The following is a 10,989-nucleotide window of genomic DNA, read 5'->3' as shown; positions in this document are numbered from 1 at the left end:
CACTGTGAAAAGAATGAGCCAATGCGGGCTAATTCATTTTGTTTTCGCCCATTTTAAAAGAAGTGCACACCCTAGATTCAAGGCCATGCATCTGATCCGCCAGTCAGTAATGTACTGTAAGCCATAAGCCTGCACAATGTGATATAAGACATATACAGTTTTACATTATATTCGTTTTTGTTTCTTTCAGGGTGGAGGCATGGAAGAAAAGAAACAGAACACAGACATTCTGACCCTTCAGTGTCTGCCACTTTCCTATTTACAGAGTGCTAATTTTAGCCACTAAAACAGCAAACTGGCCCAGTTTTAAAATTACATATTTATAGTATACACATCATTTAACAAATATGTTAAATGGCATCTAAATAGCCAGCTTGTCGTAATGGGGGTGGGGAGGTGGCTTTATGATGGTGCAACATGCAAACGTGTGTTGTGCCCATGGGTTTGAGAGTCACACAATAATCATACGACACCATCTCGTAGGCAGCATTCTCAGTGTCATCAGTGTTGCTGGTGGCTTTAAAAAGGGATGGAAATTTTGGACGCACTTAAGGGATGGAAATTTTTTACTCTCTTTGACAGTCAAGATGTCCAACATGTGCTTCTCTTTAAATGGTGTCCCAATCCAGAGCATAAACCCCACTTCATCCTCAGTCCGGCCTTGGAGATCTTTTTATAACTTTTCATAGGATTTCAGGGTATTTAGAGAAGCATAGACTTCAGAGCACAAGAGATGGTTTCGTGTAAATTGGGGATGTTTACTTGGTTTACCACTTCATTGTTCCAGTTGTTCCACTGCTTTTGCAGATCATGAATGTATGAGTTTTTAACAAAAAGGGACAGGTGGTGAAAGAGGTATCTGCAGATAATGTATCAAAAACTATAAAGGGTGCTTCAGTGTCAGAAGAAGATGTTCAATAATATGCTTGTAACTCCTCTAATTTGTACCTTGATCCTTTGATATCGGTAGAATTACTCCCTAGTAAGTATTCATAGATTCAGGGTCAGACTGTTTTCATTTTAAGAAATGTCCCAACGGGGTCTCATCCAGCCGGCCACAGAAATGGCTGCTTCCGATGGACAGCCAGAGGTGGGCAACGAAGATGATCAGGGGACTGGAAACAAAGACTGAAAGAACTGGGCATATTTAGCCTTGAGGAGAGAAGACTGAGGGGGGATAGGATAGCACTCTTCAAGGACTCGAAAGGTTGTTACAGAGAGGAAGGCCAGGATCTCTTCTCGATCATCCCAGAATGCAGGACACGGAATAATGGGCTCAAGTTACAGCAAGCCAGATTCCGGCTGAACATCAGGACAAACTTCCTGACAATTAGAGCAATACGACAATGGAACCCATTACCTAGGGAGGTGGTGGGCTCTCCCACACTGGAGGAATTCAAGTCGAGGCTGGACAGCCATCTGTCAGGGATGCTCTGACTTGGATTCCTGCATTGAGCAGGGGGTTGGACTCGATGGTCTTGTAGGCCTCTTCCAACCCTACTATTCTCTGATTCTATGATCACTAAACCCTTGTAATGTGTGCTTCTCTTTAGCAGTTTGAACAGCTGTGCCCATGGCTGAGGGAGATTGTGTGACCCATTTTATCAACTTCAGATTGTGTGTGTGTGTGTGTGTGATCTTTCTAAAACATGCACAGTATTTTAGTATAAGAACACGATGGTAATATCTCTCCTTTTGTATTCAGCCCAAAGCAGTTCACAGTACCTGAATAATATTAGATAAATTGCATGTCAGTTTTTATTCTTAGCATGCTGTTTCAGAGCTGGGTGGGAATTAATTGTTGGGAAAAGTGATTAAGTGATTTAGAGAAACAAAAGCGCAAATATTCCATTGTTGATTTACACTGTGCAATGTGATACTTAGATATGAACTGTAAGAACAGCTGCCATATCATTTAACAGCAAAAGAACTGGATTAATTAAAATATAGCTGCTTAGGCTGCTGAAAGACATGGTATGTATATGCAGCAATGGTGTGATTACAGCGAGGCTGAAGCTGTTAGTCACAGCTCTGTCTGCAACCTTCGCGTAATCTGATTTAAATGAGTTTTAGGTTCTTTCTCCCCCACCATCTCTTTTTGCTTGTTGCTGCTTTAAAAAAAAGTGAGCAGAGAGAGTAAAACAGAGTTAAAATTGTGACTATCACCTGAATTTCACGTAGATATTCCCATGATCATTACCTCAGAGTCACCCCCAAACATTGTGCTGGAATAAAATTGAAGAGCACAACGACAGCAGAGTTATGTCAAACTTTTTGCATTGCCCCAAGATGTACCAAAACATGAGCTGAAAGCAGGCCTGTAACGGTGCCTATTTAGGGTTGGACAACCAGTAATGGTATCTATTTGGGGCTATACAACCTTTGAAGAAAGTCAGGAGGGCTGATGCATCCTCTCTCCCACACTCCACACTAGGAATGTACGAAAGGTACTTACCTTTCGTGAATTATGTTTATGGTTGGGGGGGAGGCCTCTCACGGTTGACTTAAAAAAAACAACAACGCGCGTACGCAAATGGTGGCGGCCATTTGCGTTCCTTATTTTGGCACATCTTAGTCTACGTAAACATTTACGTAGACTAAGACGGCGAAAATAAGGGGAACGCAAATAGCATAGCGTCTACGCTATTTGCATTCCCCTTATTTTCGCCGTCTTAGTCTACGTAAATGTTTACATAGACTAAGACGTGCCAAAATAAGGAACGCAAATGGTGGCGGCCGCGGCCGCCACCATTTGCGTACGCGCGTTTTGTTTTTTGTTTTTTTAAAGTCAGCCATGATATCACAGTTTGTTTGTTTTTTAAACTGGAAATGGCGGCAGCAGCAGCCAGTCGGAAGACCGGCCGCCACAGCCGTCACTGCTGAACCGCCACCGAACCGCCGCTGCCAGGAAGATCTGCCCAAGGTAAGTCTCGTCCAGGGGGGGCGGGCCGTTCCGCCACTGATTTCGGGGGGCCGAATGTGCTGGCATTTGGCCTCCCCGAGATCTGTGGCGGAACTTTCGTACATCCCTACTCCACACCCCAATCCAGACCACCAGCATTCTTTTTCCCCCAGAGGATCATCTCTATCTCTAGCTAACTCACTGGCTCAGCGCTTTGGCTTGGTTGAGATGGAACCATCTCCGTCCGATAAACCATGTTTTATCGTACAAAGGACAAGCTTTGTGTTTGTGTATTCCCTCTTCCCCTTGCCTCCTCCTTTCTCTTTCACGTCTTAATGCAATACTTCTGGGGTTTCTTAAGCCACACTTGTCTATTATTTCTGAAACTACGAAAAGGTGGTTTAGGGCGCAATCCTATGGCCGCTAGACAGCGGCTCGATGGCCATAGGATATTTAGTTTTCTGGGAACCGAGCTCAGAGCCAATCTCTTCATTTCAACCAGAGAGTGGCTGCTTTGACCTTGTGTTGATGCTGCTAAAGTCATTATGAGGAATAAAAAAAGTAACCACAACAGATGTTCTTATAATACTTTGGGTAATTTTTAGTTGGTTGTTGGTTTTAATATTGGATGTTTTATTGTACCATTGTGGTGATGGTTTTTTGATTGTAAACTGCTTTGAGAGAATTTTGGTCCTAAAAATACCATAGAAATTCTTTAAAATAAATAGAAATATTATAATACAAACAATAGATACATAAATACACAGCTCTTCCCCCCGACCTGCAATATAACCATGAATCTTGCTGAATTCCCTACCTACCCAACAAAACCTGAAACATCAAAATCATCAAACATTTGAAACATCAACATCTGAAACATCTAGACATCACATATATCACATTCCAGATGCAATATGTACATGGAGTGAGGTGCAAGATGACAGCCCTCATAGTTCCAGGACCCTCATGTCAGTACAAGAAAAGCTCCCAGTTCTTTAATGAACATCAACAGTGTTGTGTTTACCTGGGTATTTTGCCTAGGCTTCTCCAGAGCAACTGCGGGTGTTCCCTGAGCTACAGGGTGCGGTTCCATTATCGTCTTGGCATTAAGCACTATTCTCCCTCAGGTGTGTGGGAAGTAAGGTTCTTATTTTATTACTATTATTCACAGCTGTCTATTACTCCAAGGGAAATAGCACAAAACATCTGGTTGGCACAGGTGTGGTTCCGCTGACAACAACAGAGCCCCACCTGAAGCGTTGGGGAAGCCGCTGGTTTCGGTCTGGAAATGTCAGGATGGCTGCGGTGCCAAGGGAAACCCAGCCAAAACAGCGTGCCTGAAAGACAGCCTGAGGTAATGAACCTTAGACAGATCAATCAGAACAAACCAACCGGTGGAAGAAAGGAACTAAAACAACCACCTAGCGGGATGCTGTCCCCCGCAAGCCCCATTGAAACAAACATTTCAGTGGGGCTTGCATCTAAGGAGATCCCTGCTGGGTTATGCCCCCAAACACTAGGCTGACCATATTTCCTTGAGACAAAAACAGGATATTGGGATGACAAAAACGGGATGGGGTTATGTAATATTCTGTATTCATGACAAACCACAATATAACAAAACAATTGCAGCTCCCTTTGTGGTCTCTCAGGCTATGAGAGACCTAAAAAACAACCTAAACTCACTGCAAAACAACATGGAAAGGGGCGCAAATGAATAACACTATTGCATAGACACAAAAAAAACACTCATAAGTATACATATATAAAATACTTCTAAAATATCACATGAGCAGTAAACAAATCTGTATGGCACACCACACTGAACACTCTAATGCAAGACTGCAGTGGCCAGAGTGCAAAAAATCATAAACATGCACCAAAAAGAAAAGAAAAAGGAATGAATACCCCGACTGCTATCACAAGCCGGTATATGCTAATGTCCCACCGGAGAGTTCTGCTGTAATAAAAACATAGCTAACAGCCTGTTGAACTGAAATATGAGTCTGAAAAGTCTGAATCAAACTGAATGTAGGGCAGGAAGAATCTCTGTGGGCGGAATGATGGTAGAAATAACAGTGAGATTCACCCTCCTGGCTCCCACACGCTGAATGGGGCTTGGCCACTGCCTCTCGAGTTCCCCGCCACTGCAGACAAGCCAGGGGGCGGCGTCTGATCGTCGCTAGCTCAAGAAGCCTGGCCCTGACTGGCCAAAGGAAATGGAACATCCTCTTTCGTCACACTAGTAGTCTTACTGCACGCATTGATTAGCATTGAGCCTTATGATAAACGTGTTCAGTTTTTTACAAAAAATTAAAAACGGGACAAAATTGACATTTATATTAAAACGACGGGACGGTCAGGAAAGATGAAAAAAACGGTACTGTCCCGTTTAAAACGGTACGTATGGTCAGCCTACCAAATGTAAAATAGGCCAAGTGTATTTCATACCCTCACGGCATAAAATTCCTCCACACATCAACTTGGAAGTAAGCCCTATCAAGTTCAATGGGGCTTACTCCCAAGTAAGTGGACATAGGATATGCAGTCCTATACACAATTACCTGGGAGTAAGGTCCACTGAACTCAGTGGGGCTTACTTCTGAGCTAACAGCAATCTAAAGAGAATCAGCATTCACTAATCTCTTGTACTAATCTCATAGTACTAGCACTATTTGAGTTTGCGGAATGACACCAATGGATACCGCCATTGATTGATTGATTGATTGATTGATTGTATTTTTATCCTGCTCCTCAGCCAAAAAAGGCTCCCAGAGCGGCTTGCAATCAATGAACCAAAAAGACAGTCCCTGCCCTCAAGCTTACAACCTAAAAAATACAAGACATACAAGGAAAAGGTGATGGGGAGGGAAGAGGGGGGGAAATTACGTAGAGTGTCAGCAGGGCTGGTGAGATGGCCCTGCTCCCCCTCTCTCATCCCTCAAAGGAGGGGCAGTCCAACTGGAGCAGGCCTCGATGTTCCCTTTGCCTGCTCCTGTCTCCCTCACTCCTTCTTCTTCCCCACGGGGCCATGGATGTCAGTTAGCCCTACGGGGGGTGGGGTCCATCTGGAGCAGCATCGTTTCTAATCATGCATTTAGGGTCATGTGTAGTTTGGCTCTTAAAGTTCTTTTTGTCATACCCATCCAGAGTTGCTTTGTAGGCAAAACCATACACCCCTTCAGGGCAATGGCTTTTTCCAACAATTAATGGGATTAAAATGGAGGTTCTACAAAGGCATAATGGAGAAATTCAAGACAGAGTAAAATGAGCTCGGATTTCTAAGAATCCAACCTGTGGAATCCACTGTGGAGCGACCCCCTCAGGCCACGCAGTGTCTATGGACTTTTGGTTGTTTTTCTTTTTACTTTCCTGAAATTTACACATATTTATTTGTAGAAAATATGCAAGTTTCTGCTGAGGAATGGATTTTACACAGTCCGTCCATCCCTAGTTCTATGTAGCATAGTATTATCCAGCAATGGTGTTCTCCATAGCCAAGATTCTGCTGATAAACTCTTAAAACTGTACTATTTGGAAGTACCAAACAGTGACTTTCCAAACATTTGATTTTGAAATTGAAGCATCACTGGTGCGGGGGAGCATAATGTTGCAGGGAGACTACATCAAGAAGTCCTACATTTTTACAGTGTGGTGGGTACAGCATCGTTGCAAAAGAATACAGTTTTGACCCGCCTTTTTATGCAGCATCATTTGCGCTCACATTCCATAACAGCAACATTTTATCACCTGAAAGAAGATGCTTCGGTTTGTTTGTTTGTTTGTTTGTTTGCTGTACTTTAATAACCAAAGTTCTCTGGGCTGTGTACAAAACCTAAAATGCAAACATTAAAACAAAGAACAAAAATGGCACAGAATAAACGCAAGATATAACCAGCAGCAAAGAATAAACTCCTCCAGCACTTAAAACCAAATTAAAACCAGAAGCAGAATAAAACACTAAAAACACTTTTAAGGTGCAATCCTATGCATGTTTAGACGGGAAAAAAAATCCAAATGGCTGGCTGCAGAGTGCTGGGAGTTGTGGGACTTTTTCTGACTTGGATTCCTGCATTGACCACGAGGTTGGACTCGATGGTCTTGTATGCCCCTTCCAACCCTACTATTCTATGATTCTCTCTAAACATGCCTAGGATTGTGCCCTGAAAAAAACAGTTCTTAAGAAAGCAATCCCATGGCTCCTAGACAGTGTCTGGGGCAGGGGAGAATTGGATAGTTTGGATTCCTGGATGCCAGGTCAGAGAAAGAATCTGAACTCGGATCCAGGAGTCCAAGCTCCCCTCCCCCTCACAGCTGGTGCGGAGAGAACCATGCTGGCTGCCTTTCCAAGGTCACAAAGGTGACCTCAGAGAGGAGGGAAAGGAGGCAGTTCTGTGGGTTGGGCTAGGGAGGCCGGCTTACGAAGAATCCTCCAGCCTTCCCAGGCTCCTTCTCTCCCCAGCTAGATGGGCAAAAACACCCATCTAGCAAAAATGCAGAGAGGGAGGCACGTGGAGGCAAAGATCACCTCTGAACTTCTCCTGCTCTGCATAGGATGCCCATCAGCCTCTGAGTTTGGAGGCTGATGAGCATCCCGACAGGATTGCGCCCAGTATGCTTTGGAGAATAAAAAGGTCTTCTTTCACCTGGCACCAAATAGACCACAAAGTAGGTGCCAGGTGAACCTCTCTGAGGAAAACATTCCTCGAATGAGGTGCCACCGCTGAAAAGGTCCTCTCTCTTGTATCCACATGCCTCGCCTCACTTGGAAGGGGCAGCTGAAGGAGGGCCTCTGAAGATGATCTTAATGTTTGAGCAGGTAAACATGATCTTATCCGCCCCGCCCAGTCTTTATTAACTCACTCCTCCCGGTTGCCATACATCTATTCTAGAGATGTGAGACTGCAGCCACATCTTATGCAATGGTTAATCAAGAGGTTGATGCTTTTGCCAAAGCAGGGAACACTTTCTCCCCAAGAAAGCTCATATCTTTTACAGAAGCTTATCCACTGCTTGCCAGGAGCCTCCCTACGTCACACATACACATACATTTGCATGCCCAGAATATGAACGCTGTGCATGTGCTCGTAATAAATGTAAACTTCCCAGCCTAAAATCATGGAGCTAGGCATACTGGCAACCGATATGTAATTAGATTAAGCAAGATGTAGACATAAAATAAAACGCTTTAACTACACATGCATTCCTGAATAAAAAGGAGCCAAGAAATACACAGCGAAACAACACACAATGTGGTTTCCTGCAACCAATGGGCTACAGTTCTTATGACTCCATAAAACCGTCTGTGTCAAATCGTTGCTTGGATTCCCATGTACCTGTAAGGCCTCAGGCCTGAACCAAGCTATTAGTAGTTTTAGAGGGGCTTAGATGATCCATAATGCTCTCTGACTTTGCATTCCAGTTGGCTGCTGTTTTCCCTAACAGGCCTCTTGATTTACCAGGATGAGTCAAAGGTGAATAGTGCAGCCTCAGCACAATCCATACTAACAAGCTGGAATGTCTTATCAGAATGTGCCTGAGAAGTGAAGCTTGTTTGCCTTAAAGCTGCAGGTGTCTGTGCTGGGAAAGTTCTGATTGTTTCCCTTCTGACCAAGCACTGTCAGCTTATGCTGGGAAAGTTGTAGATGAAGGCTAAATAATGCTTGCTATTGTCATGCTGCCTCACTGCTAACATGTATGGTATAAAACCCATTTTTCCCCATGGCTCTGGGTTCAGAGAAGCTGTCCGATCCAGCCATTGGATATGCCTGTGTGTGCTGTAAGTTACTCAATAAAGTACTCTTTGTAAGCAAACCTGGATCTGATTTATCACTATCTTGGTACCTCTAAATTAAGAGGCCAACTGCAGGGGCAATACAGCACCCACTCCACCTCAAACCTCTGAAGAACATGAAAGCAGAGGTCAGGCCAGGGAACGCCAGTAGTCCTTTCAGCACAATGTTTAATGGGGCATTTTGGCACCATACATTTATTTCTTATTTCATATTACATTTTTATCCAATCCTTCCTTCGAGGAGCTCGTGATGGCACATGGTCCTTCCTTCTTTAACATCACAATGTCCCCATGAGATAGACTGAAAGAGAGAGTGTGAGCATGTGTGTAAGTAACTGTCCCATGATCACCCAGTGAGCTTTGTGGTAGAGTGGGGATTTGAACCTGTGTATATCTGGTCATAAACCAACACTCTAGCCCTGAGGTCTCCCACAGGTGACAATACATCCACAGATCCTTTAAGGTCCCCTGCTACCCCACATTTTTAAATATATTTTTTTAATGTTTCAATTTTTTTTACCATGGGTAAAAGTAAAAAGCCTGTTTGCAGCCACTCACCACCTTAATTTCCTTTCCCCAGAATGCTTCTTGGCACCAATTTCTGGGTCACAAAACCCACCTCTGCCTTGTACCGGGGTTCTTGGACAAGTTACTTGTCTTCTAACCTCACCACTTTGCCTTCCTGTGAAATGGATGTTTTGTGACTGGCTGTGCCCACCATGGCAGCCATTTTATGAATGGACACCCACCGCATGGCAGCCCTTTTGTGACAGTACCCATGACATTTCCTCAAAATACCAGATGTGACCACCAACCCAAAATATTTGGGGAGCCCTGGTCCTGCCACTACACACCATGGTCTGTTTTCTCTGCTAAGGCCAGTCATAGGATAGCCATGTGTCCTCTTTTGCAGAGGACAGTCCACTGTTTGAAGTTCCGCCAAAGGACAGTCATCTGTTTTGAAGGGCTGTCCAGGCCAAGACCAGTTTAAAGGTAAAGAACCATCCGAAGGAAGAGCTGGGCCTTGAAGCTGCCCATCAACGGCACCTGGACAGCAGACTGAGCAAGGCACTCAGCTCACCTGGTCGCAGTCTGCCACACTCTGGTGAAAGGTGCTGTATTTCTATTTAAATTATACTAATAATTTCTAAATGTGCATATATACTGCATATATTAGCATATGCAGATTTTATGCAAATCAATCCCTCTTTTGTCCTCTGTTTTGCTGATGCATGTTACCTCTTTTTTTGGACGATTCACAAGCCGGTCATTTCCCAAGCTGTACTAGTCCAAACCCCTTCATGGATCACTGCCTTGTTGTGGCGAAGGGGCTTGCGTAACTCATTGAAGCCATAAGCTATGCCGTGCAGGGCCCACCCAAGACGGACAGGTCATGGCAGAGAGTTCTGACAAAATGTGGTCCACTGGAGAAGGAAATGGCAACCCACTCCAGTATTCTTGCCAAGAAAACCCCATGGAACGTATCACAAGGCTAAAAGAGATGACGCCAGAAGATGAGCCCCTCAGGTCGGAAGGTGTCCAATATGCTACTGGGGAAGAGCAGAGGGTATTTCCAAGTAGCGCCAGAAAGAGTGAAGCGGCTGGGCCAAACCCGAAAGGACACTCAGCTGTGGATGTGTCTGGTGATGAAAAGAAAATCCGATGCTGTAAAGAACAATATTGTTTAGGAACCTGGAATGTCAGATCAATGAATCAAGGTAAGCTGGAGATGGTCAAATATGAGATGGCAAGATTGAACATCGACATCTTGGGAATCAGCGAACTAAAATGGACAGGCATGAGTGAATTTAATTCAGGTGACCATCATATCTACTATTGTGGGCAAGAATCCCTTAGAAGAAATGGAGTAGCACTCATAGTCAACAAAAGGGTGGGAAAAGCAGTACTGGGGTACAATCTTAAAAATGATAGAATGATCTCAGTACGAATCCAAGGCAAACCATTCAACATCACAGTAATTCAAGTCTATGCCCCAACCACTGAGGCTGAAGAAGCTGAGGTTGATCGGTTCTATGAAGACCTACAACACCTTCTAGAACTAACACCAAAAAAAGATGTCCTCTTCATCATAGGGGATTGGAATGCTAAAGTAGGAAGTCAAGAAATCACTGGGATAACAGGCAGGCATGGCCTTGGTGTACAAAATGAAGCAGGACAAAAGCTAATAGAGTTTTGCCAAGAGAACATGCTGATCATAGCAAACACTCTTTTCCAACAGCACAAGAGGCGACTCTACACATGGACGTCACCAGATGGTCAATATCGAAATCAG

Source organism: Heloderma suspectum, chromosome 8, assembly GCF_057233095.1.
Source record: "Heloderma suspectum isolate Gila_16-S chromosome 8, 16-S_ref, whole genome shotgun sequence".
In the NCBI taxonomy this organism is placed as follows: Eukaryota; Metazoa; Chordata; class Lepidosauria; order Squamata; family Helodermatidae; genus Heloderma; species Heloderma suspectum.
Note: the sequence above shows the minus strand (reverse complement) of the source record.